General features: G+C 46.7%; 1 protein-coding gene across 4 annotated transcripts in view; it reads left to right on the forward strand.

Moving 5' to 3' along the window:
• The first annotated feature begins 11,560 nt into the window (after positions 1-11,560).
• RASSF7 (Ras association domain family member 7) overlaps positions 11,561-26,355 on the forward strand; it is an 83,765-nt gene continuing 68,970 nt past the window's right edge. For 3 of the 4 annotated variants that reach the window (XR_016440212.1, XM_090032385.1, XM_090032382.1), the window contains exon 1: positions 11,561-11,768. The gene's annotated coding sequence lies outside the window, so the exon portion shown is untranslated. The remainder of the gene's footprint in view (positions 11,769-26,355) is intronic. The other variant, XM_090032384.1, reaches the window with a different exon arrangement.

The raw sequence follows: 26,355 nt of genomic DNA on the forward strand, positions 1-26,355 counted from the left end.
TGTACTCCCAAGGTCAAGCAAGTCCAATATGTCAAGGAGATGTAAGGAAGGTGCAGTGTGCTGTGCGCTTTATATGAGAAGGCACTTCACTCCCACTCAATCTAGGAATGCAATCTCTAGCTCCTGCAGCAGGCTACAGCAGTTGGGTGACCATGAGGTAATAGGCACCATGACTGATAAACTTTTGGGACTGCAGACAAAGAGGGCCTGATTTTCACTGAGCATATATAACTCCAGTTGACATCAGGGCAAGTACCAGCACTTCTGCAATTCAAGTACTTAATTTTAGAGTTTGTTGAAACATAGACGATCACCCATCACAGTTGTCAGTACAAATTCATATACTGAAGCATTGGAAATGCTGCTGCAGTGCCTCATGGGACATATAATCTGGACACCTCATTCCCGTTGTCCTCCATGGTCTGGGACAGACATTGCATAAACCAGTTTGACCCAGATCAGTTAAGTTTGATACTACATTCAACCAAGTTTATCTCAAACCAGTTTCACCCATTTCCAAACTGGTTTATGTGCACTGAACATCTGTTCTTTTACAGATTCAAACCAGTTTCTGATCACTTAAACCAGTTTATGTGTAATGTCTGTCCCTAGCCCATATGTCAGACTCCCTTGTTGAACTGCTGTTGTCTCCATAGAAATAGCGTGCTTGTAGTTGGTGCTAGCATTCCTCTGCTAGCCTTGGGGGTCCCCGGAGAGTTTGTACTCCACTTGCTTAGCTCGTGCCACCCCTTCTTGCTGGTGTTATCGATGAGCAGTAGATTGAGCCAAAATAAGTACAGTAGTTAGTATGTGCTATAACCACACCTTCATTTTGTTGTATAGATATATCCTATATTTGAAATCGCCTTGTAGCCAACAAGTTTTCTGATTACATATCTTGAAGGTGCCTCTGCAGAGTATCAGGTGGACCAATAGACAACATCATTTTCTTTTGAACAAGTTAGCTGTAGCTGTTATCCTGTTTGAAGTACAAAAACTGCAAATGGTATCACAGAAACCAGGAAATCCTGCCAGAAGATAACTCAAGTACTCAAGATACTGAGAGCACTCTATTCTTATTCCAAAAGCAGCTGAAGTGTTCAGTGTATAAATATCATGCCAGCTTTCAAGCTCCTAGGCTGAATTTTTCTTCATAAAATTCCTTGCTGTACAGCTCTGCTGGGATTAGCAGTGGGGGAGCCATTATATTGACATGGGAAGATTTCAGCCACCAAAGTGGTTAATCACTTGGGGAAGAGCCTTAATTACCTGTTTTAAATTACCCATTTTGAATTCTTGAGGACACAGAATGGAATTCCATTCCCCTTTGTGCTTGATGGTGCATAGGTAGAACAGTGAGAGATGCTATTGCTTTTTATGTAGTTACTACCCTGGGAAGAAGTCCAAAATATGATTGGATTAATGGTTAATTAACCGTCATAAAAGCAGGAATAAATAGTTACCATTTCTAAACCAATCCCAATGCACAGTTTCAGGAGCACAACAGTGTCTAACCTTCAGTAATAGATCAAGGTGTGAGTCTTGGTCTTGCAGACATTTGGGGCTTGTCCACTCCAGGCACTGGGCTGGAACAGTCATTTTACACTAACTACCTCTTTGGACATTCTTATGCTATGTTGAGGGGGTAGGTGCTTTGTAGCCACTGCAGTGGCTGCAGCTTGGGTAGACATACCTAAACTAGTTTTAAACTAGTATTGCTAGCTGTGTAGCTGGTGCAGCACTTGGGCAAAACCTGCCTGAGAAGTTGGGTGAATAGCGGGTGCTTCATGTGTGCTGAGCTTTGTGCTGGCATGGCTACACAGCTAGCCGTCTCTGTAGAAGCTAGTTCAAAACAGTTTGAGGTATTTCCATAGGGCATGGATGTACATAACACTTAGACCAGTTGAAATTTGGACAGAAACTGATGTGGACAGACATACAAGCCTGTTAAACTGGTTTAAAGCTGCCTGGAATGGTTCAGAAGTGTACCTGGAAAGTCAAGTACTATTTTGAACCAGTTCACTCTGAACTAGTGTTATGTGTGGATACCAGGTGCTTTGTAACAGGGATCTGGTTGGTTCTCCAGGCATCCCACACTCCATTGCTCTTCACCCCCTCCAGTGCTACAACTGGATGCTCTGGTCGGCAGCCAGAACTCTATTGCCCCAAGTCAAATAAGCACACTGCAGATTTTGGTCAATTTTAGGTTACTGAAGTTTATTGAATTCCTATTAAGGAAAGAAAGAAAAGAGACAAAATGAAAACATCCCCAGCCACAAGTCATCCACTACATGGGGCCCCCAGAGTAGGTACAAGCACCCTTTCTCCCCCCCGCCCCTCCACTCACTGCAAATCAAGCTGGGCTGGGTACTCATTCCCACAACACTTCACACAGAATTGTGAAACAGTTCCCAATCGGTGACATTTTGGAATGGTTTCTTATATGTGTGTGTCTGCACCTAGAGTTGTAGTGATTGCAGGGTAGGCAGATCCTGAGAATGTCTTTGTGAGGAATAGCTTTGGGGCTTCAGTGTCATGCCCCAGTTGATTTTGCAATAGCTTTCCTAGCAGATATGAGTAATTTTATGCATGTGAGTTGTCTATCAGACATAAAGGGACTCCCATGCATAAGTATTTCCAGAACTGGAGACTAAATGACTATTTTGATATGGCAGGTGGTATGTTATAGGCTTGTTTATTGATACCATAATATGTTCAGTAACTGCCTTTGAATCCTGAACCTCTTCTGGTTCTTATTAAAAGAAATTGTAGGAAGTGCACTCTGTAATGGGAGGTAGTTTGATTCTGATTAGAATCTTAAACACATGTCCAAAAACAAATCAGAAAGCAAGCAAGCAAGCAAAATTGCTCTCTTGTGAGAACTGCTTTTGGATTTCTTTTTAATTATTATTTTTGTAGACTGTAAAGTCTCCAGGGCAGGGCCTGCCTTGAACGATGCCTGATATGTTATCTAATCTTATAATAAAAAATAATTGTAATAGACAATAATCCAAAGCAATCAAAAAAACATTTAAAAGTCATTAAAACTGATGAGTGACATCATTTGCAAATCTCAAGGACTTAAAAGCAAGGAAAGAAATAGTTAAGCTCTATACTATACTTGACAGTACTTACATGGGCCACAAATTTTTTTGGCTACAAACTGGGGACAAGCCCCAAGTGCTGCCTAAGGTGGGGTGCCTGAATTAAGCCAGGAGGTGGCTCACCATTCAATAACATCCTTTCATCCCCAGACTCCGCACTTTCACGCAGCAGCTGCAGCACCAGCAGCAGAAAGCATGCAAGCAGCAGTAACAATGGGGTTGGTGGTACTGAGTGGCAGCAGAGTACAGTGCGGGGGCAGTGGCTAACAGAAACAGGGTGTTGTGGGCTGGGAGGAGGTGTCAGAAAGGGTTAATCCTTTTGCCACAGTAAAAAATTTTTTACTGTCAAAGATTGCTCTGTGAGCAGCAAATAAAAGGAGGCGATATCTCCCCCCTGCAGCAGCAAAACTCTAGCCACTGCCCCTGCTCTGGGCCATGTGCTGCCACTGCCCCATGGCCAGCTACACCTCTGATTTCATCACAGCACAACAGTCCTGTGAGGCACAACCACCACCACTATCCAAGGGGGGCGATCCCCTTTCATTAATAATTTCAGCATATCCACATGTCTCAACATCCTTCTGAAACACCAAAAGTATTTCAGTTACTGATGCGTGGGGCCTGATACTCCTTTGTGCTCCGTCTGTTTTGCCTTTGGGGTGGTAAAGCAAGCCAGTGGCTAGCTGTAAATACCTAACAGAGAATTTTTGTTGTGGAAACATACTCTACAATGGCACAGGGTGCCTGTGTCACTGACACACCATTCACTTGGCAAAAGTGGGGGGCGGGGGGAGAGGCAGTGGAAAGATATGCCAGGTTCTCTGCTGGCCATGTTAGCAGTGTGGAAAATGAAAAAAGCCATAGACAATACCAAATGGCTGTTTCCCTGCAGAGTTTTAGCCCATGTTCCTCAATAATCAATGACCTGATTCAGTCAGCGTTTTCTTCCACTTTGCACCAGTGTACCTCCACTGTGTAACTCCACTTTTACCCCATGAACTGGAGTCATTTAGCCATGAATCAAACACAAAGCATGGAGGGGGAAGGGGTTGGATTAGTTTTTGTAATATATTGTTGATTAAGCTCGTACACTGAACCCAGCATCATTCCTGCCCTTGGTGAGTTTCAGTCATGGGCCCTAACCCTGAAAAGATTAAATTCTTTAATCATGCGATTAAAGCATGTGACAGTAATCCCAGCACAATTACTGTGTTTGATAAGTGATCACACATTTCATATTAAGCATGTGCATGTGGCTTGGGGCCTATAAGCCAAATGCGAGACTGCATTCTGATCCCATTGCTCTTGATGAGTAGTACCTTACCCTGCAAGTGGCTCTATTGATTTGTAGTGTAAGCTACAAATTGCCAAATAAGCACTTGGAAGGAGATGCAGACATATTGGTGTGCTGAGAAACAGGAATCACTGGAGACAAATTTTTAACTTGTTACTGATATTTTTACAGAGTGAATGGGTCATTTGCAGAGAGCTGAGAGAGGAAAAAGTGAGGGAAAAAATGCGACACCCATCTTAGCAGGGGCCTTGCCTTCTGTATGCTTCAAAAGTCCTTCCTCGGATTAGCAGGGACCTGCCTTTTGCCAAAACCATTAATCATCTCCCTAGCTCATGATGCATTTTTATTTCTTCATTTCTCAGCATTTAGACTCCAGAATATCTAAAGTTGAGGGCTGGCCTCAGACAGTTCTCAGCTCCTTCAAAACCTCTCATCCTTAAGGGCTTTGGCAGCAGACTGGAGTTTAGAAAACATTGAGTAGGCACATTTCATTCCAGGCAGTTCCTCTCTAAACAGATAATTTTTTCAGACCCCACAAAGATCTCTTCCAGGAAAGGTGACAGTTTTATGGCACAGCCCTATCATCAGAAGAGCACAGGCTTTTAATTATTTTTACAAACCTGGTTTATCTTACTGTGCTTGACAGTAACTCCCTAATGGGTTTTTTTCACTCAGTAATAATCCAAATCAACATGCAGCTGGGATTTCCCTTAAAATTTAGAGACTGGTAATTAAAGAATCTGAAATCTTATAAGCCTCTGCTATGATCATCTTGATGTTTTGTAAGCCTGGTTTGAGAGACATTTCAATTGCGCCTCTGATCCCTGCTGGTAAAAGTTTCCCATATATCTATACGGGCATGAGCCATGTCGATTCTAAGCAATGCAGAACTCACCCCTACAGTGAAATTCTTCTCATCCACTCCGGGACTGGATCCTGAAATCTTTTTGAGTTTGGACACCAGAATCTGACTTAAAAACTGAGAAGGAGGAAGGAAGGAGGATATGAATAAAAATACATGGTTTGGTGTTGCGCCACTGAAGTCAATGCCAAGTTAAAATGGATAAGGTAATGCATTTCTGGCACAGCCAGGCCGGGGAATTTATTGCCAAAAATGTCACTGAGGCCAAAGGTGTAGCAGGATTTTGGAAAGAACCAGATAAGCTATACTGCTTCCGGTTTAAGAGACCAGCCCACCTGAAAAAACCTGCTTGAAGACATCTTTGCCAGGCACCACATTACTGTGAAGATAAGGCGCGTATGTGCTGGGGGAAAAGAACGGCTGAGTCTCCGACAGCAGTTCATATACTGTTTCACAGTGTTTAAGGCCAGAGAGGACCAAGAGATCATGTAGTTTAACTTCCTGTATGTTATAGGCTATCAAGTATCACTCATAGACCCTTACATTAAATCAAAAGTCTATAGTTAAATTAAAGCAGGGATGTTAAAAATATAGTCCATGGGCCATATCTAGCCTACAGAGCCCTCCCATCCAGCTCACAGGGCTACTGGGGGACCACCAGAAGTTGGGAGGCAGCCTCTTGTGTGAAGGCATGGTACATTACTGTGAAGACAAGGCCTGTATGTGCTTGGGGAAAGCACCAGCTCCAATTACTGACCCTGTTGGACATGGCAACCAGCAGCAAGGGGTAAGTAAAGTACAAACACAGGCCTTGCTCACCCTAGGACTGCTGAACCCCCTCAGAGCTGTTTCTGGACCCTCACTGCTGCTACTGGCTCCGTGGATCTGACCTGAGAGAAGCCCTGAAGCTGGATCCAGCTAGGGTAAGTTTGATACCCCTGGATTAAAGTTTTTCAGTTTATAGGAAATTAAGCCCTGTGCTGTGGTCAGAAACGGAGTGATCCAGGTGCCACCAGTGTCCCATGCTCCTGAAAGGGCAAGGAATCGATTAAGTGAGATGTATCCAGAGTTTCCCAGCAAGGAAGGCAAAACACAGGTAACAGGTTGTTTCCTTACTGGTGTAGCTAGGATTACAGCAGAGCTCTCCCCTTCCCTCCACCCTCCTTGTAAGGCCATATCAGCTTCAATTACTGTCACCGGGTTGCCAGTGAAGCCCTGAGCTTGAGTTCTGTATGTGTCATTGTCTTAGGGCTACTTTGTTTAAAGAAGTGCTAATCTTTTACAGCCGGGAAGGACCTGACCTGTGGGATTTCTTTGGCTTTTAAAAAGTTACTATTATTATTCAGGTAATGTAAGAGGGCTGTTGTAGCCCTGATGGTCTAGAAATTATGCGAGAGGCAAGGATTTGATTGGGTGATATCCTTTATTATTATTCAAGCAGAAAGCAGGACAGAATTGCATTTTAGATTTAACTAATTCAGAGACTTGTATGGGATGGTTTGGATAGAGAGTATCATGCCTTGAGCAGCCCCACTTTTCCATGATTCTATGGCATGTCAATTTTCAGTTTCATCTTAAAATAAAAAAGGTTGATAAAGCTAATTTTGAAGAGTGGAACAAAATTCAGCTAATTTTAGATGAATAATGAAGCTGTGTCCACATTGCTCTTGGCATATTGCTTTAACAGAATGGCCTCACCTACCAGTCAACATTTACTAGGGAGGGATTTGTTGTTTTTTTAATTGAAATGTTTTGGGATCCTAAAATGCATTTACTTGCCCACCCTGAGAAAGTTTAAGCTTTGGTCCTGCATTTGGTAGGCCAGGTTGACAAGTGCCCACACACCAACCCACAGCAGGAGATGGAAGTGAGCAGTTGCAAACTATAGTATAGCCTTGGTTTGTGAACTACGATGAGCCCAAACCAAGTATCTGGTTGCACTGAAAAATCCCAACAGCAGAACAGTGTGGGCTGGTTTGGAAGTTCCTGATGTTTCTGCACAACTCTTCTCCAAACCTCTTCAGAGGAGGTAGAGGGGAAGAAAAACCCCATAGTGAACAAATCATACCATTATTGGCTTGAAAATGGTATTTAAAGTTCTGTTTTGGGGGAATTGACTTATAGGTATAGGTGTATGCATTAGAATGGGTCGAGATGGGCAGCGGGGGTTAATTGATTTCTAAAGAGCTCGAGTCCTACACACACAGCTTCTCATAGCCCTGAAAGCAGACCAGGCTATCTACCACAAGGCCAATGGATATACATAGCCTAAGAATTGAGGGGGCTGCCATAACACAAGATCACAGCCTTCACGCCAGACAGGTTGTCTAACAAGAAGGACACAGCCTGGTAACAAAGGAAGTATGTACTGTACTGTTCCATAACATGAGATAAGTGGCACCAGCTATAAGGCCGCAGAGCAGAATGGGGAACAGACCAAATTAGGAGAAGGTCCAGAAGGCTACATGGACTGTGACCACAAAGAGACAATCAACCAGAGATAGCCATGGATGAAGAGCCATCAGGAGTCATCAAGAGGGAAGGAGAATACAAAAGCAGAGACTTGAGAATAACAAAGGGTCCTTTCCTGTCCCTCCTTCTTTTCCTCTTTGTCCCTCCCTGTCCTGCTCCCTGAAAGGGGTCCCCATTCCTGTCCCCCAGGAAGGGTCCTGTGAGACCACTATGGACAGAGGGCACACACTGGCAGCCCTTCTCATGCACCCAACTGGAGGAGGGCTATGGGCCTCAGCATCCCACCTTCAGGCTGCTGATATCTGATGCAGGAGAGAGACAGCTTCAGAGTGAAGCCTACATCCTGACCAGATGTACTTTGACTCTGATGACACCCCTAGGATTGGTAGATATAGAATTGTTTGATTGTTTGTATTGTTTCTTTTCTGTTAACACTCTGTATCAATAAGTTCGACTATTATTGAATGGAAAGGTCGTGGTCGGTCTGAGGGTTGTGGTCTCCCAGAACAAAGGTATAAGGGCTGGGTCCTAAATCCAGTGCCAACATGTAAGGTACCTAACCAGACACCTTCTTCCAGGAGTCAGCATTCCTGAAATGGGCAGCAAGGACTGGAAGAAGAGGCCCTTTCAGTGGGAAACTAGGCATGGCATTGAGAGCTGGATCTGACCACTTGTGGGCAGCAAGAGATAGTTAGCCATGTTAGTCTGGAGTGAGGCAGAAGGTAAGACACCTTACAACACTGATTCTCAACCCTGAGATCCTTTCAAGGGTGCCATGCAGTGTTGGCGCTATTAGATGTGCAAACATGATGCATGAGATAAACCTAGATATTTCCAAGAGGAATCCATTGCAGCAAAAGCATTCTGACTGGTGGTCTTTCTGAGTTCTTGGGGACAGAGAAATCCCTCAGCCTATTTTGTCAGAGATTTATGCAGTATATTGTCATTGGCAATTTCTTGATTCAAAGATGTTCTCCACCATGGCTCACTGATCGGTCTTGAGGTGACTTAAGAGATAAATCCTTGAGCCACAGGTCTGTCCACAGAAGTTGCAGGTCTTTCTGCAGGGGAGAGTAGACTGCAGGCTGGGATTCCTCTTCATTTTCTTCCTCCACTCTCTCTTCTCTGATTCAAAGGCAAGAAGTTTTAACTTGAAACAGATTACCACTTGGTTGTCAGATTACCGCTGAAGTCAGTTGGCAGCCATCTCCTTCTGACTCTTGATGTTGGCATCCATTTTCTTCAGATATGCCTTCAGTATGTCCTTGTAGAATTTCCTCTGGCTGCCTCTCCAGCCATGACTAAGTTGGGAGCAGAGTGTTTGTTTCAGCAGTCGAGAGCTGGGCATCTGCACATGATATCCAGTCCAGTGAGGATGGTGCTTGAGGATCACTGACTCAATGCTGGTACCAGTGGCTTTGGCAGGAATGCCAGCGTCTGTGCGGTGATCTTCCCATTTGCTGCCTGAGGAAGATTTTCCAGAAGTAGCGGCAGTGATACCCTTCCAGACTCTTGAGATGCAGGGGGTAGGTCACCCACATCTCACATTCATAGAGGCTTATATATATAGCATGAAGAAAGAACGGAGTCTTGAATGACGGAGACACTTTTTTGGGGCGGTGGGGGAACTTGGTATTCCCAAGTGAACCATGGTGGATGTCTGTGTGTGTGTGAGGGGAGATGTCTTTGTGAACTGGCCTTGGGACCAAGCCATCAAAAAAACCCCAAAAACCAAGAGCTTGGAGACTCCACACTTTATAAAGTCATAGAAAATGAGGGTTGGAAGGGACCTAAGGAGGTCATCTAGTCCAACCCCCTGCTTAAGGCAGGACCATCCCCAACTAGATCATCCCAGCCAGGGCTTTGTCTAGACGGGTCTTAAACCTCCAAGGATGGAGATTCCGCCACCTCTCTGGGTAACTTGTTCTAGTGCTTTACTATCCTCCTAGTGAAAGATTTTTTCCTAATATCTAACCTAACCTTCCCGTGCTGCAACTTGAAACCATTGCTCCTTGCTCTGTCATCTGCCACCACTGAGAACAGTCTAGCTCTGTCCTTTGGAAGCCCTCTTCAGGTAGTTGAAGGCTGCTATTAAATCCCCACTGTCAACTCTTCTCTGGACTAAATAAGCCCAGTTCCCTTAGTCTCTTCTCAGAAGTCATGTGCCCCAGCCCCTTCACTATTTCCATTGCCCTCCCCTGGACTCTTTCCAACTTGTCCACATCCTTTCTGTAGTGGGGCCAAAACTGAACACAATACTCCAGATGTGGCCTCACCAGTGCTGAATAGAGGGGAATAATTACTTCCCTCAATCTGCTAGCAACGTTCATACCAATGCAGCCCAGTATGCCATTAACCTTCTTGGCAACAAGAGTACACTGTTAGCTCATATTCAGCTTATTGTCCACTGTAACCCCCAGGTCCTTTTCTGCAGAGCTGGTGCCCAGCCAGTCAGCCCCCAGCCTGTACTGGTGCATGGGAATGTTTCTGCCTAAGTGTAAGACTCTGCACTTCTTACTGAACCTCCTGAAATTCCTTTTGGCCCAGTCCTCCAATTTGTGGAGGTCTCTCTAAATCCTAACCTTCCCCTCCAGCATATGTGCTACTCCCCCCAGCTTGGTGTTATCATCATTTAATCATCCAAAAAGAGCACACACCAACTACAGATGCTTCCTCAGCCTGACAAAGGGCATTTATACCCAAAAGCTTGCAAAGAATTTTTCTAGCTATTTGAGGGGTTTTTTTTTAAATTTTCCATATTCCAGGCCAAATTAGCCTAAACAAATTCCAAATCTGAGAGTCAGCCCAGAATAGGGTGGCCATTGAGGTACCTCAAGAACTGCCCCACAACCATGAATGCCTTGTGCCTCCCAAGGCTGAGAGGGCATGGCAAGCTCCTGTAGGCGGCAGCGTTGGCAGTGAGCGGAGAGCTCCTGCAGCCAGCCACGGTGGTGGTGTTGGCGGCAAGGGTGGGCCGAGTGGGCAGCTTCAACAGGCAGCTGTGGCAGCATCAGCGACGGGGGGTGCTGAGTGGTGAAAAATAGAGGACACAAAGGCATCCAGTTTCATATCGATAGAGGACAAAGGACAGAAGACCAGAAAGCCGGACTGTCCTTTATAAAACCACATGAATGGCCACCCTAATCCAGAACAGTAAGTGGCCTTACTACTGGCAACCACCCTCTGCCCCCCCATCTGGGGCTTCAGCTGTTTCGGGCATCCTATGTGTAGGCCCAAGCCCGGAGGCTTGGGCTTCAGATGCCCCTGAGCATGGGCAACTGGTGCTGCCTTAGTCAGGGCACGTGTCCCCCCCAGCAGCCAGTCAGCAACTGGGGGAGGGGGTCCCCCATGGCTGATCCCACCGCCGGGGGTGGTCCCCATGCTGGCTGGGATGTGGCTCCCCGGCCAGCGCTCGCAGGGGGGCATTGGTGTTCCTGCCTGCCCATCGCCTGAGTGCGGAGCACAGCCTGACAGGGTGCACATGCAACTAGCTGAGCTGGTCTAAGAAAAGAGATGGGATTCACCCGAAGAGCCTGGTGCGCCCGTGTCCTCAGACCAACCAGGCTACCACCTACACCCCGGCCGACCACCATGTAAAACACAGCACGAGCCAACCAAGTAGGGCCCCCTAAGGCCCAGGCCAGCGGAGAAGAAGCCCCGCGCGCGGCAAGGGCCGTGTGGAGGCTCGGCGCAGCGCACCTGCCAGGCGGGGCGGGGCGGGGCGGGGCGGGGCCGGGCCGGGCCGGGCCGGGCGAGGCGGGGCGGGGCGAGGCGAGGCGGGGCCGGCCGGGCGGGCGCAGGTTGCGGAGGCGCCGCATTCCGGCGAGGAGCTGGCGCTGGCGGTGGCGGGAGCGGGAGGCTGGCACTGCGGCTCTAACTGCAGCCGGGCAGGGGCCGGGGGGATCGGCTGGCAACTCGCGTCCAAGTTTAAGAAGTGCAGAGGAGCCCGTGACCTTGTGCGGCGGCGGCGGGAGGAGGAGGAGGAGCCGCGCTGGCTGTGGCTGCCCCGGCTTCTGGGAGAGGAGGATCCAGGCAGGTCGATGCAGCCCCGGCGGCTTCTTCTCTTCTGCTCCCCCCGGCCTTGCTTGCCCTTCTCCCAGCACCCCGCTCCCTGCTTCCCGTCTCTTGGCCCTTTTTCCCTCCCCCCTCACCTTTAGCGTGTGCCTTCCTGGAGCGGGACCCCCAAATTCTTCAGCTCTCTCGGTTTTTTTCCTTTTTATTTTTATTTTTAAAGCCGGGGGGTTTAATGAGCCCTTCTGGGTTGTGTCTCCTCACCCCGCAGGCTGGAGATGGAGGGTCCAAGTTCCCTTTCATCTCCTTGGCATGGGCTTGTGTGCCAGGGAGCTTGTAGCCCCCCCGGGAGAAGGGCCAGCCCCAGCCCTGCCAGGCCAGAGGAGCCGGGATTGCTGGCTTGTGCTTCAGGAAGGGGGGACATTGCTCAGAGGTGGAGGACAGGGGCTGCGGTGAGTGCTAGGGCTGGGCGGGGGGGGGGGGGGGTTGTTTTGTTTAAGGACTAAAAAAAAAAAGTTAGCACAGCTGAGAATTGGAATGGGTGTAGGAATCAGCAGCCCCATAACTCTTACTCCCATCCCCCATATGCTTTTAATGCAATGGATTGTCTTTTCCAGAAGGGCTCGCTTGTGGCATCAGTAGCTAGGACTCAGAATCAGGCATGTTGTTCCTTCCCCTTCTCTCCGGTCCATCCTTTCCCTTCTGTCCGGGCAGCCTTTTGCCCCCTATCCCCATTATGCCAATCCCTGGGCAGTGTCCACCAGCTCTCTGAGGGCCAGCGGGCACTGTCCGGTGTGCACTGTTGGGTGTCCCCTTCCAGATCCTTTATTTTAAACTTGTGACCTTACTCCCTTCCCTGTTTTTCTTTTCTGTTTTGTCCCAAGAAATGAGTTGTTACTTACTCAGCGGCCTCCTCTTTTAAGGGACGCTTATACCTTTTCTTGGTGGGCATCAGCCTACAATCCCCTAAAAGCAGCACACGGGCCTGCCCTGCTCACAGCTCCGTGGGTGTCAGTGTGTGAAGTAAGCATTGTCCATTGACCCTAATAAGCGAACAGTTCTCTTGTTGGGTACCTGTTCTCTGCCCTTCCCAGGTCTCTGCCACAGCCCATGCCTTCCTTCTCTGACCCTCCAAGGAGACTTAGTGTCATAGCACAGTGGGCACAGGTGGCACTGCTTGCAGCAGGTTTAATTCTTGTTGCCTGGGAAACTGTATTTACCCTCTGTTTGGCAACAGGAGTCACAATTGTCTCCTGGCTCTCTGCTAAGTTAAAGCAAACACGGCCTTTGATGCCATAACTTCTGTGTGGAGGGTTTCAGCACTCCAGTGCAGCAAGTAGACCTGTCCTAGTTTCTGCTGAGCAGCAAATCTCTTTGCTTTTGCTCCTCTTAGCTCACTCTGACAGCACTACAGAAAGACTGGGAAGGAGGAAGTGTAGTTTGACTAATCTGTGTGCGTGTCTGTGGTGACAGGGATTGCCAGTATCTGGGGCTACATTCTTTGTGACTTTTTTAATGAAGACATCCTACTGCTGTACATTTTCTGCCATGATGCTCATCATAGGTCACCCACTTCCCCATCTAGCCAGGCAGTCCAGTTCCCAGCTCTGCCACTGACTCGTGCAGTGACCTTGGTCAAGCCACTTTACTTTGCGTTTGTCAACAAAGCTATGTGCTTTGTGTATGAGCAATTCAGATGATTCCTTCCAGTCTTGTGTGCCAGGTTTAATTGTAGCCACTCAGGAGAGGGAGAAGGACCAGTGTTTCAGGAGGGACAGTTAAGTGAAAACTTCTGAGGAATGCGAAGTAAGTGGGTGGGTGAATTAATGTGCGCTGGGGTAATAAAAGTAAAACAAAATGGAACAGGGTAGAAAATGGTATTGTAAATATTATAGAAATCTGTTATAACCCTCCCCCCGCTTTTCCTGTTTCTCTTCCCTCAAAGATATAGAAGGGGTTAAAAATCATGAATATCATGTAAAACCCGGAAAAACTAAAAAGACTTGGACTGTTGCTTAGCTGGGGCATGAAAAAGTGAATGAATGCCATAGAAAAGAAAAATAGGAGCACTTCTTTCTGCTGCCCCAGGAAAGAACAAGGACATGTTGAATGAGACAATGTGGGGGTGGGGGGATCCCATGAAGTGGAAGGCAAGAATTAGGGATTATTTTTTAAGTGATTTTTATATTTCCAGCATGTGTGAGTGAGAATTTTCCCAGGCATATTCCTGCCTGCCTTGACCCTCCTCCCCCAATCATTTGGTTTGCTAGCCCTGCTGTAGTACTGATCTGCATCCTCACATGCTAGTTGGGTTTAACTAATGCTTGTGAAGTGTTTCTCGGTTACTCAGCTGACTGGTGCATCTGCCCTCTCAGCTTCCTCCTCTTTCTCCCTGTTCTGGATTGTGCTTGGTTGCTCTTAGTTTGACCCATGATGTGTCTTATTAGCAGCCTTCTCTTAGGTTTGAAAATCTGTCTCTGGGGCATCCTTCGTGATGTCATTTAGGGCTGCTTGGCTGGTTTTAAGCCTTTTTGTTGCCAGCTTAATTTAATGAGTGTGTTTTTGAGCTTGTGTGTGTGCAGGTGCCCAGCAATGAATATGGAAGTAGTTGTGCTGCTCAGGGCTCTGGGAAAGGAAGAACCAGGAAGGCTGCTGGCCTTAAGGTTATGGCACATAGCTGGAGCTCAGCATATCTGGACTCAGGTGACAGATCTGCCCCAGACCCCTTGGTGTTCAACTTAAAGTCACACTAATTAGCATGGGCCTCAGTTTTACCATCTGAAGAAGAGGGTGGTATTTTGTCACTTTTTACCCTGCTTTTTCTCTGGCTGGTCTGTTTAGGTCAAAGGTAGGCAACCTTTTCTAAGTGTGGGCTGGAATGACCCATCTTGGGTAAGAGCTGGGCTGGCACCAGGACCCACCTATTGCCAGTGGTCATCATTCCCCCCGCCCTCCATGCACGCACACTCCAGTGCTGCTGAAGCCTCCATTCATGGGTTGGATTCTGCCCATGGGCCATACGATGCTGACCCCTGGTTTACATTGTAAGATTTTTGGGGTAGGAACTGTCTCTTACAATGTGAATCATGCAACCCTGATTCAAAAATCCTGACCTTGCATGTACTTACAACTTTACTTAATTCCTCTGAGAACGCACCTATAAAATGGAGATGCGTAATTGTTCAAAGAACTGTGGCCTCTGAGAATCATTAATTCTTGCAGGTCCTTGCTGAAAGGTTTCAGCATTATAAAATTAACAACTTCATATATTTTTTTCAGTACTTTGCTAAAAGAGATCCTAATTGTCTGTTGGTAGATATGCATGTGGCATTGTTAACTGACTGTAGTCATGCTTAGAAGCAACAAGAGGATGTGCTAGGGGCTATAAGATACAAAGTAAAACGTTGCCTTCTCCTGAGAGTTAAGTGGTTTAATTTGGGCATGTGAAAGGAGAGAGTGAGTTTCTCTCTACATCCAGTGTCAGCACTTCCCTGAAAAGAAGCAGGTGGAACTTGCAGGGATTTCCCTATTGTCCTTGAAATAAATTGGTAGCAGTTAGGGGCTCTAAGAAGATGGTCCCTGTTCATTTTGTTTTAAAATTCAGGTGGCCAGAGTAAGAGCGCTCACTTTCCATTGTTGTTTTTTTTCTTTTGAAGTGAAATCATCTATTTAGCAAGGCTGGCTTCACTAGTGAAGGGGGGAAGGGCTGGGGGGAGAAGCAGCCCTTGATTTGTTGTTTAGCTTCAGGCGGAGTAATGCAGTGCCCATAAAAATGGAAATCTTCTAATGACCGTCCAGGATAAAATGACTTGGAGCGGCTCTCAGCTCTGCAGAGCTGGGCAGACTGTCCTACCGGTGACTGTCTTGGCATCCACTAAGTTTTAAACCCATTTACCATCTGCACAGCTGTGGCAAAAGCTACTCTGTGCTTGTCTTTGCACTGTTTAATGAGTTGTGAGCCAACTTAGCTGCCTCTTTCTGCCTGCCTCTCCCTGGTACAGCTGGACTTTGTGGAGTTGGGGCAGCAAAGGCAGGCAAGAAGACTTGAGACTCATTCTGCATTGGTCTGCATCATCTCAATTGAACAGAGGTTAGAATACACACGATACAGCCTTTTAGCACTGCATCTTAGCCCTCATGGAAGCAGTTTGCTTTTTTTTTTGCTCTGCCTGGAGAACGTTAGCTGGGACATTGCAGCAAGGCCAGAGGGAATATGGGAGGGTTTCTGGAGTGGTCGCCTTCCAGTTTCTCCAGCTGTGAGGCAGCCCAGATGAGGATTCTTCATGAGCCAGCTGGACTTCTGCAGAAGCTGCCCGGGGTGAGCAGAGGGTGTGTTTGACCGGTGGAAAGAGTGTTTGACAAGGGGTGGGGATGGAGGGAGAACCGAAGAACTGGCTGGAGTATTCCTAGAGAGGGTTTGGGGGTTTTTTTTAGGTCATCCTCTATTTGTGTTCAAAGACAGGCATGGACACTGGGGCTTATCCAAATCTCAAGTGCCCATCACTTGGGAGGAGGTGGGATATGAGGGAGTTTTGGGAGAGGGGTTAAATTCCATGGCAAATGCAGTAGATAAGAACTAGTATGTGTTTACATAGTTTCGATGGTTTCCTTCTGGAAATTCTGATTACACTCAACACATTAGCCCTGCAGCAGGTTGCAGATAAGAATGTGCTTGTCTCTTCATTTCTCTTGCCTTGTGACTGTTACTTATAACTACTATAAAACAATAGTGAGCTAGAGAAGGATGAAGTGGCTTTTGAATGCTGTGCTCCCTGTACCTCTAGAGAGGAGACAGAGACCGCGTTAGCCTTGAGCAAAAGCAGGTGTTTGGCATCATGGTCCAGTTCAGTTCTTGCCTGCTAGAAATCAGTTTGGGGGATTGTGAGGAGCTGGCTGTTCATGCGGGTGCTGGTCAATGCAAGAGAAGGCATTCATGCATGCATCTCGAGCTTTCGCAGCAGAGACTAGCGGCGCCTGATCACTGGGGGCATTGAGAACTCAACTCCTATTGAATTTTGGATGCTGGCACTTCAGAATCATGCACATAATGCATGGGGTAGAGCAAGGGTGAGCAAAATGTGGTCCGTGGGCTGGATGCGGCCCACTAAGCCATTTATTCGGCCCATGGGGCCCCTAAAAAATGAAGAAAATTAATATTTATCTGCCCCTTGCTGCCTGTCATACGGCCCTTGATGGCTCGCCAAAACTCAGTAAGCGGCCCTCCGCCCAAAATAATTGCCTGTCCTTGGGGTAGAGGGTAGAACATGAGGAAAGGATGTGATGGCAGTGTCCTCATAAGGAATGAGAAGGAATTGGGCTAGGGGAGTTTGCCCGAGTGTGCTGAAAGTGAGGGGTAGGGAAGGAGTAAACTGCTGAAGGTTTAGGTGGCTTAAAAAAAAATGATCCAAAGAGACACCTCATCATTGCTTCTGAAAAGCCATCAGGCTGCTAGGAGAACCACTTGGAACTGTGGTAGAGAGGGTCCAGAGGCCAGTGACAAGAATGGTAAAGGGCTTAGAAAGTGAGGAGAGGCTGAAGGAGCTTGGCATGTTCAGCTTGCAGAAAGAAGTGCTTAAAGGGGGACATGATTGCAGTCTTCGAGGACTTGAAGGATTGCCATAAAGAAGAAAGAAAGCACCTTTTCTGTCTTGCAGCAGAGAGGAGGATGTGGACCAGTGGTCTGAAGTTATGGCAAAGTACATTTAGATTGGATATCAGGAAAAACTTCTTCACTGTTAGAATAGACTAGTGAGAGAAGTTGTGGCCCCTCCATCACTGGAGGTGTTCAAGAAGAGGTTGGATAGGCACTAGTTGGATGATTCAGCGTAGCTAAGCCTATGTTGTACTATGAGTATTTCCCATGCTTTTGAGCTTTGCTGGTTCCCCCTCCCCCTTCCTTTCTGCTAGTGTCAGGGTGTTTTTAAGCTTCCCTTGGAGGCATTGGGTGTTGGCTACAACCAGGACTGGGGATTTTGGCTGGAGTGTGCCAATGCTCCTGCTGGGACCAAAGCTGGAGGTTCCTAGCTAAAAGGTCTTGCCCCTCCATTCAGGGTCAGACTGATCAGCATATTTGGGGTCAGGAAGGAATTTTACCACATAGTCACATTGGTATGGATTGGGGTGGGGGTAGCTTTACCTCCCTCTGTAGTTGGGGGAGAAGGGGTGCATGGTCTCCTTCCTGGGATCTCTTGAGCATATATTAACAACCTTTTATTGGGGTGCTAATAAAAGATTAGATTTTTGGGGCTGATACCGATAGCTGATTTTTAAGGAGGCATATCGACTATTATGATACGATTTTTGATACCAGCCTGGCAGCTTGAAGAGCGGTGTCCAGCTGGTAAGTCTGTTGTGGTGGCAGGGGATAGGGGAGGGAAGGAGTGTGGGGGGGGCAGGGGGTGGTGGATCAAGGCTCCCTGTGGTGAGGGAGGGGGTGGGGTTGGGACAGGGCCTTGGGCAAGTGCTGCCTGGCTGAGGTGAGGCGAGTGTGAGATGGAGCCATGGCTTGTCCGGGGTGCATTGGGGAGGGCAGCTCCCACTGCTGCATGCCACGGGGGGGGGCATATGCCCCCAGATCTGCACGGAGCTGTGGCTGGGCTAGGCCTGGCCAGACAGGGCTGGGCTGCACTTGGGGTGAGCAGCAGTGGTGTTAAGAGGCGGCTATGGAGGGGGTTGCAGCCAGCCCAATATTTGTCCTAGCCCCCCATATTGCCCCTCCCAGTGCTGCTGCCACCCAGTCTGAGCACAACTGAGCCCGGCCCAACCCCAGCTCTGCTCTGCCCTGCGCTGATTCAGCAGCACATGCCCCCACCTTGCCCTCCTGGACCAAGAGCAGGGGCAGGAGCTGTTGGATGAGCGGCTCCCAGACAAGCAGCATAGATCTGCCCCCCGGCCAAGCTGCAGCTCCGTCCGGCACCCTGCCGCAACTGGGTAGCGCTTGCCCCCGCCACACTCCCTCTTTCACCGCAGGTCTCCTTGATCTGCCCCCCACACACACCTTCCCTCCCTGCTCTCCGTCCACCACAACAGACTTACCGGCTGCACACAGCTTTCCATGCTGCTGGGCGGTGCTCCTCACTGTCTACGTGCTGCACTGTGGCTGGATGTGTGCACGGTCCTTCATATTGGGCCAATTTCCGATACAGACAGATTTCTTCATATCAGCGCCGATCCGATATCAGACCAATGTATTGGCGCACCTCTTCCTTTTATAGAAGCAGGACATTGGCTGCTGTGGTTCCCTCGCCTTACCTGTGGTAGGTTAGGGCATTAGGTGCATTGTGTTAAGGTTGAAGATAATCTTATGAAGAGTTTAGATTATGAATTGTATGAAATAGGAGATAGGGATCATCCTGCCTCAGGCAAGGGATTGGACTAAATGACCTCTGGAGGGCCCTTCCAGCCCTACTTGTCTATGATGCTGTGGCACCGAGAAGCTGTGATAAGGGAACACTAGTGTGCTGAACAAGTTTCTGCAGGCAGCAGGCACTGTGACATGCAGTGGCATGAACATGGCAGCCTTCACTGTCAGCAGAAGAATGCCGCATTGTGCACTCTTCCACTGAGCTTTGCTGGAACCAGGAAGAAGTATGAGCACACCCACTTAAAACCTCCAGGGATGGACATTGTCAAAGCAGGCTGTGCCCAGTCCTTCGTCTTGTACAAGAGCTGTTGAGGAGCTGGGAACGCATCCCTTTAAGAACTGCAAGACTCTAGAACTCCTGGTTCAGAGACGATACCTGTTATTAGACCAACTAAGAAATTGCCAAAAAAATAAAATCCTTATTTGTGATTTCTTAGTTGGTCTAATAATAGGTATCGTTTCTGAACCAAGAGTTGCAGAGCTTTGCATATCTTTTTGTCTCAGACCAACACAGCTACCAAATACATCACTTTCAGAATGGCAGTTTCCAAATACCCCCCTGAGAGAAGTATGTGTCAGAAGCTTTTCTGGGAAGATTGAGTAGGATAGAAAGCATTCTCTGAACCCTGCATGCCCCTGTTATCCAGCAGGGTTCCTCATCTCCGTTACCTAATGTAAAAGCTTGGCTCTCCTATAGGGCATGGACCAGGGTGTTCAGGGCAGTTTGGTAAGACCGAGAGGGAAGCTTCAGATTTCACTTGTATGGAGACCTTGTGCCTGCTGGAATTCCAGGAATCCTTTGCTGTGCTTTCAAGTGCTGTTCTTTCTGTCATGGTTATCATGGACGCTGCTGGGATGTCTTCAAAATAATTCCTGTCTTATCTCAAAGGATGATGGGGTTTTTCTGACCTCCCGGTTGTTTTTCTTTTGAACAAAGTACTTAACATTTTACTAAAATATTTCTCCCCCTCACATATCAACAAATTCTGTGCAAAGCAAGCCTCATGATAAATTGCATGTCTTCCACTGATCCTTCGGGGTGGAGGAGAGTAGTCGGATATTCCCCCCCCCCCGCACCAGTTGTCCAAACACCTCAGTCTTGCTCTGTGAATCTGTTGTGGGCCATAATATTTTGTGGTGACAATAAAAGGGTTCTAAGATGGGAAGAGCCTTTTGCTGATGTTCACGTACGAGCAGACTGAAAAAAAGTGAATCCAGGTTTTAGCAACCTTTAACAGTATACTTACTCCTGTGTATAAGTGCATATTACATATCTGCTGGCGACTAGGTAAAAATCTACCACAAAACTTTCCAGTCGTGGCCAGATCTTCTGGCAGTTGGTCAGAGATGGCATAATAAGTCCAGCACAGCATTTGACTGAGTCATTTGAAGGTGCGGTGCCTTGTGATCTTTGAAGTTCATTGCACTAAACCAAAGGAGCTAAAACAGTGTAATACCCAGTGTTTCTGATGTAATTTGTGTGGGCATCGGGTGACCAAGGAACTGAGTGGACTCTTTTGGTCATAACCCCTATTTTCCTGCTTCTCTTAGCTTTGCTTTGACCTCTTGGCTTTACTATATAAGACAGATTTTCCACTCAAAGTCTACTAGTACAGAAAGGTAGTTAGCTGTTAGTTGGAGTCAGACAGAAGGCAGGGCAGAGTGGGACCTTGGAAGCTAACTGGTTTATAGAGGCATAAACTTTTGTAAGCGACAGCGTATTTCAACATAGCATCTGATGAGGTAGGCCACTACTTATGAAAGCTTATGGCTCTCCAAACCAGTTAGTCTCTAAGGTGTTACCTGTCCTTTCTTCTACCTACACTGGTATCGGTAAAGGAGCAACCCCCTCCCACCTGATGTGCATGCAGTTATAAGAAAATCTATGCTGGTACAACTACTCCTCGCTTAACGTCGTAGTTACATTCTTGAAAAACGCGACTAAGCAAAATGATGTTAAGTGCATCTAATTGCATCACAGTAGTTACCTACTAGCAGGCAGTGGTCAAACAGCATTATAACCAAACCTTGCTTGACTCTAAACGAGTACTTTCTCTAAGAGATCGGCAATGTAATAATGAAACAACGTTAACCAGGATGACACCTTTATGTCTTCTACCTTGGGAAGTGAAATTGGCTATATGGATAAAGCTAGCTTATATAGATATATATGCTTGTGTAGCTTTTCTAGTGTTGTCTAGTGTTATACCATGAGATTTGGGGAAGGCAGCACAACTCTAGTTCATGGTAATTCTGTTTGTGTGATAAGATGGCACAGTTTGGGACACTGCTGAACTGGTATGTGTTAGCAAGCTATTTTACTCCTATCAGCACTATGGAAGTCGACACTTCCATATACTCAAACTGTTTCAGTAGACGGGAGTTAACATTGTATGGGGTCCTCCTCACTTCCTGTCTTCCCACCTAGCAACACCAAGGTGCTTCTCTACTGACCCAGTGGGGTTATCTCTAGAAGTCTGTCCAGCCCTGTGCTACTAAACAAAATGGCTCATTGCAGCAGTGGGCTGAGAAGAAATACTGACTTTGACTTGGAGTGAGGGTGCTCCAGTTCATTTTATATAAGCTTCTTTTAGACATTCATGATTTTCTCACTCATTTGACTTAGACCAGCTCTGAAGCTTCATCTCAGAGTAGTGTTCCTCAACCCATAGGTTGAGACCCAAACATGGGTCACAAGAATATATGTGAAAGGATCCAGAACAAACTTTAAAGGAGAATCCATTTTTAAAGGAGAAAAATGTGGGAAAGTATGGCTTTTCCCTTGCAGGCTGCCGGAGCAAAGGTTGCTGGGTCAAGGCTGGCCATTGCTGCTTACAAATGGGTCCTAGTACAAAAAAGGTTGAGAACCACTGCCTTAGGGACCTGCCAGTTGACTAAGGAACATCCCAGGGGAAGATATTTAAGGATAGTGTCAGAACTAATGCGTGATCAGTGGCTGTCCTGCTTTTTAACCAACTTGCATATGTTCCAAGCCAGTGACATGCTGAAGGTATTTATAGATCATTATCTAGGCACAGTCTACAACAGGGGCGGGCAATTATTTTTGGCAGAGGACCGCTTACTGAGTTTCAGAAAGCCATCAAGGGCTGCATGACAGGCACCCCAGGGCAGAGTAATATTAATTTTCTAAATTTTTTAAGGACCCCATGGGCCGGATAGAATGGCCTGGCAGGCTGCATCCGGCCACCAGGCCACACTTTGCCCGCCGCTGGTCTACAGTAACAGGGGAGAGAGAAGATATTTCTTTGAAATAAGTGGTGTGAGCAGAGAATAGATCTGTTAATGATGCATAGGAGGATATGTGCCATGTGTAATAGGCAGGACCTTTGGGGGCGTGTCCAGCCTGGCCATTCTGCCCTCTTGAGAGAAGCTCTGCATTCAGCTGGCAGAGATGTATGCAACTATTTCATAGTGTGAACTGTGATTTAGATGGTGGAGAGATCGGCGCTGGAGTAGCTGGTGATCAGACAACAATTTTCAAGAGGGATCCACGAACTTAGCTGCAAATGAATGTGGCTGGACCAAGATAACTATGGCAAGGCACAGCCAACTGTTGCAGCCAGAATAGCAGCTCCTTTGAACTGCTCTTGTCCACAAAGGCTTGCTTGGTCCTGCTAGCCTCCTAGGATATTTCTGGCTGGCAGCTGCTTTATCTTGTGCTATATGGCTGTCAAGCATCTGTGTCACTAAGAGCTAGTAAGAGTCTCTTTGCCAAGCTACCTAATGTCAGCCTAGACTCAGAGTCTGGACTGGAAATAGCCTTTTTTGCAAAGACTGCCCTTGCTGGGTATGAATACCATTTTACCACTTACCTGTTTGCCTTAGGAAGAAAAGAATTGATGCTTACAGTAGGTTTACAAAACACCTGAAAGGGTCAGCTATAAGCATATGGTGCAGGAACTGAAGCTATGCTGAAGCCCACACATCACCTGCTGAAGTGAATAGGAATCTTCTATTGATCAGTGCTTTTATTCCATCTATTTAAGTTGATCTAATAAGATATCAGATTCACCCAAAGAACCTTGTCTGCTTATGTCCTTAGGTCCTTAGACCAACGTGGCTACAACCTACACCAGTGTAATGACCTGCCTTTGTATGCATGGGAGGGGGATGGTATAGAGGGATGGGGTTGAACCTGTAGTTTGTATACTAATGGGAAGCTGAGAAATCATAGGTCTTGGTCTATAACTCTCCTCACTAGACATCTTCCTTCCCACACTGTTCTGGGAGATGGCATGTGTACATACCATGTGTACCTGATGGGTTGTGGCATCCAAGGTTCACACCAGAACCCTCTAAGCAACTGGTAAGCCAAAGGGAGACAAATGCTTCTGGTTCACTCCCTTTTCCCCTGGCCTGTGAGACGAGAATGTATGCTAACTTTTTTCTACCAGAAATCTGTCTCCTTTAAACCCCTATCACGTCATCTCTATGCAGCTGACCATGGAAGCCTCTGAGGATATGCACCTACCTACCGAACAGTCGGTGCCTTTTCTACTTATTGAAGAAAAATACCAGTGGAGAATCTGCTCAAGCTAGTGAGACAAACTGGGATATACTGGCATCCTTGTATAGTACCAGCTGCTGTACGCTGGAATCACTTTGATCATCCTACTACAGCATGCTATCAGGAGAAACATGCACCTATTTATTTCTGTCTGTCTGGGGAAGCAGGTGGTTATAGGTAAGAAATGAGATGTTCCTGCCTTCAGCTTGTACCGTGTCATTACCCAGACTCTGTATGTCAAGGATGGTCATGTAGGACTTTCCAGTAGTCTTCATCAGCCTAATTATTTCTGTGGGAAATGATTTCCTCTACTGTCTCCCTCATGGTAGCTGGATGCACAGGGAGGGGTGTTTCTTTCACCTTTTGCCTGCTGATGTTGACTGCTGCATGGTGGGAGCTGATTGAATGCTACCACCACCTTCCTAAGTAGATAAGAATAAACAAATGGTTTCATTCAGTTCCATGGTGTTTGCTCTTGCTTGTTACATTAGTATGAATGGATGTCTGGAGATTAGCAGTCCAGATCAGAGCTCTGTTCTGCAAAGCAGTGGATAAACACATAATAAGAGACTGCAGACAGAAATGGGGCCGGCGGGGTGGGGAAAGGGAAGCAAAATGACTTGCCAAAGGTTACCCAGTTGCTTAGTGGCAAAAGTTACACTATGACCCACATTTCATGAATCCCAATGCAGTGCCTTGCCCACTGTGGCTGATGATACTTTACTTCTCTCTCTGCCTAATGTGAAGCTTATCATCCAAACTCTGCAGCTGGTCCTGCTCACCTTATGACTGTTTCTCAGACTTTTGATACCTGGGGCACACTTTTTTTTTTTTTTCTGGATTAAAATTGATGGTGCTTTTCACGCTTATGCCTGCAAAGGTGTGGGGGGGGGGTGTGTGTGCCTTTCAAAACATATAATGCATTTCATTTCTCTGCCAGAGGAAATCATACCAATGATGGATGTACTGTTAAAAAAGTGACACCTAAAACATGTTTCTTTTAAGCAAACGAGTCTTTATACCAGTGGTTCTCAACATTTTTGGCTTCAAGGCCCCCCATAACCTATCTGAATTTTGCAGCACCCCAGTTAAAAATGACTGTGAGAGATTTAATTCAGAAAAGACATGGAGGGGGCCTTGAGGCTAAAAAGGTTGAGAATCACTGGTTTAGATGGTACCACAGATGTCACTGGGATGTGCCCTGCTATTTTCACTGTCTGTCCCCTCCTGACCCCTGGTCTGGATCACAGGGGGCAAGGGCAGCCTCAGCTGCTGAGGTTGCTCCTGCAGGGTCTTGTGTGCCAGCCACTGTCCCTGTGGCCCCTCCTGCTAGCCCCAGGAGTGTAGGAGGAGTGGTGGGAATGAGCCTGATGATCACAGTGTGGGGTGAGAGGGGCTGGCACAGAGGCTGCCATGGGCACAGGGATGGACAGAGGAAGGTAGCAGCAGTGTCAGCAGTCCCCAGAGGAGCAGCTGCAGGCTGGCATGGCTGGCACAGGGTGCTGGGCAGGAAAGGGGAGCATTTACCTTCTCACATGAGGGGGGATCTGTGCAGCATGATTGTGTACCATGGCACACCTTTTGGGGAAACAATATCTTACAGAAAAGGCACAGCTCCTCCCATCCTTCAGATATAGCAAGTGTTTACATACACAGTCACAGTACTTATTTTTCAGCACTTTACTTAGTCATAGAGCCCTTGAATAGCTGTGAAAGTTAGTCATTTAATGTTGTGTTTCTGTTGGTCTCGCCTCTGGGTTATTTAATTTTTGCACACGAGTGAAATGTCAAGGGATATGTTTGGACCTGTAGGCATCTACACCAAGGCTGTGCACTTGTGACCTAAACCCCCTAGACGATAGGTTGTCAGCATTGATTCTCAGCTCTTTTAGTAACAATGATTCCTCCACAGACCTTGTCTTTGCTGACATTGTAGCAGGGTTGGTCTGCGTTTGGTGGTTTGCACTAATGTAGGGATATACCTGGGTTAATATCCCTGGGAAGCAGTGTCCTAGTAACTTTCCAGAAGTGAGGTATGTTTAGTAATATCTCTCTCTTACTGGACCAACTATGCAATTAGGAAAAGTGTTAGACATTTTGGGCACCAGGTGCCCTTCGGTAGAATTAACTTTATCATTACTATTCATTATTGATTTAACTCCATACAGTCATATATTTTAAATGCAAGCCACTGTTTTATCTAGTGTTTAGCTTAGGATGTTTCTGCTTCTTCCCCAGACCTGAGGAAGAGATATTACTAAACCTTACTTTTCTCCTAGCTATATGTTTGGTCTGTTAAAAGATATTGCCAAAGAAACCTTGCTTCTCTTTAACACGTCCTTGAAATCTACTTGGCTTCAAGAAGTACTTTTGTCTCTTAGGCCACCTATGAATTGGGGTCTTACAAAAATTTCTGTCCAAAGTTTCAAAAGTTTGGGGTGTCCTGTTTCCTCCCCCAACCTTGTGCTATGTGAACCTATACAGAGAGGGGAAACAACTGACTTAGATACAGTGTTATTAAACGTATAAAGTAAACTGAAAAATACTGTTTTTCTTATTACATTCAGTTTTACTATTTTTTGAGTGGTGAAACATAATGCTAGGTTAAAAAATTACCTATCCAATGACTTCTCAATTAATGTTGTCCTTCTAATTGCCTCTTAATATCAACCTACATAGGAAAAAAAGAAACAGTAGCAAAATAAATCAGATAACTTTTTT

This window comes from Crocodylus siamensis, chromosome 2, assembly GCF_052110815.1.
Source record: "Crocodylus siamensis isolate JL-2025a chromosome 2, ASM5211081v1, whole genome shotgun sequence".
In the NCBI taxonomy this organism is placed as follows: domain Eukaryota; kingdom Metazoa; phylum Chordata; order Crocodylia; family Crocodylidae; genus Crocodylus; species Crocodylus siamensis.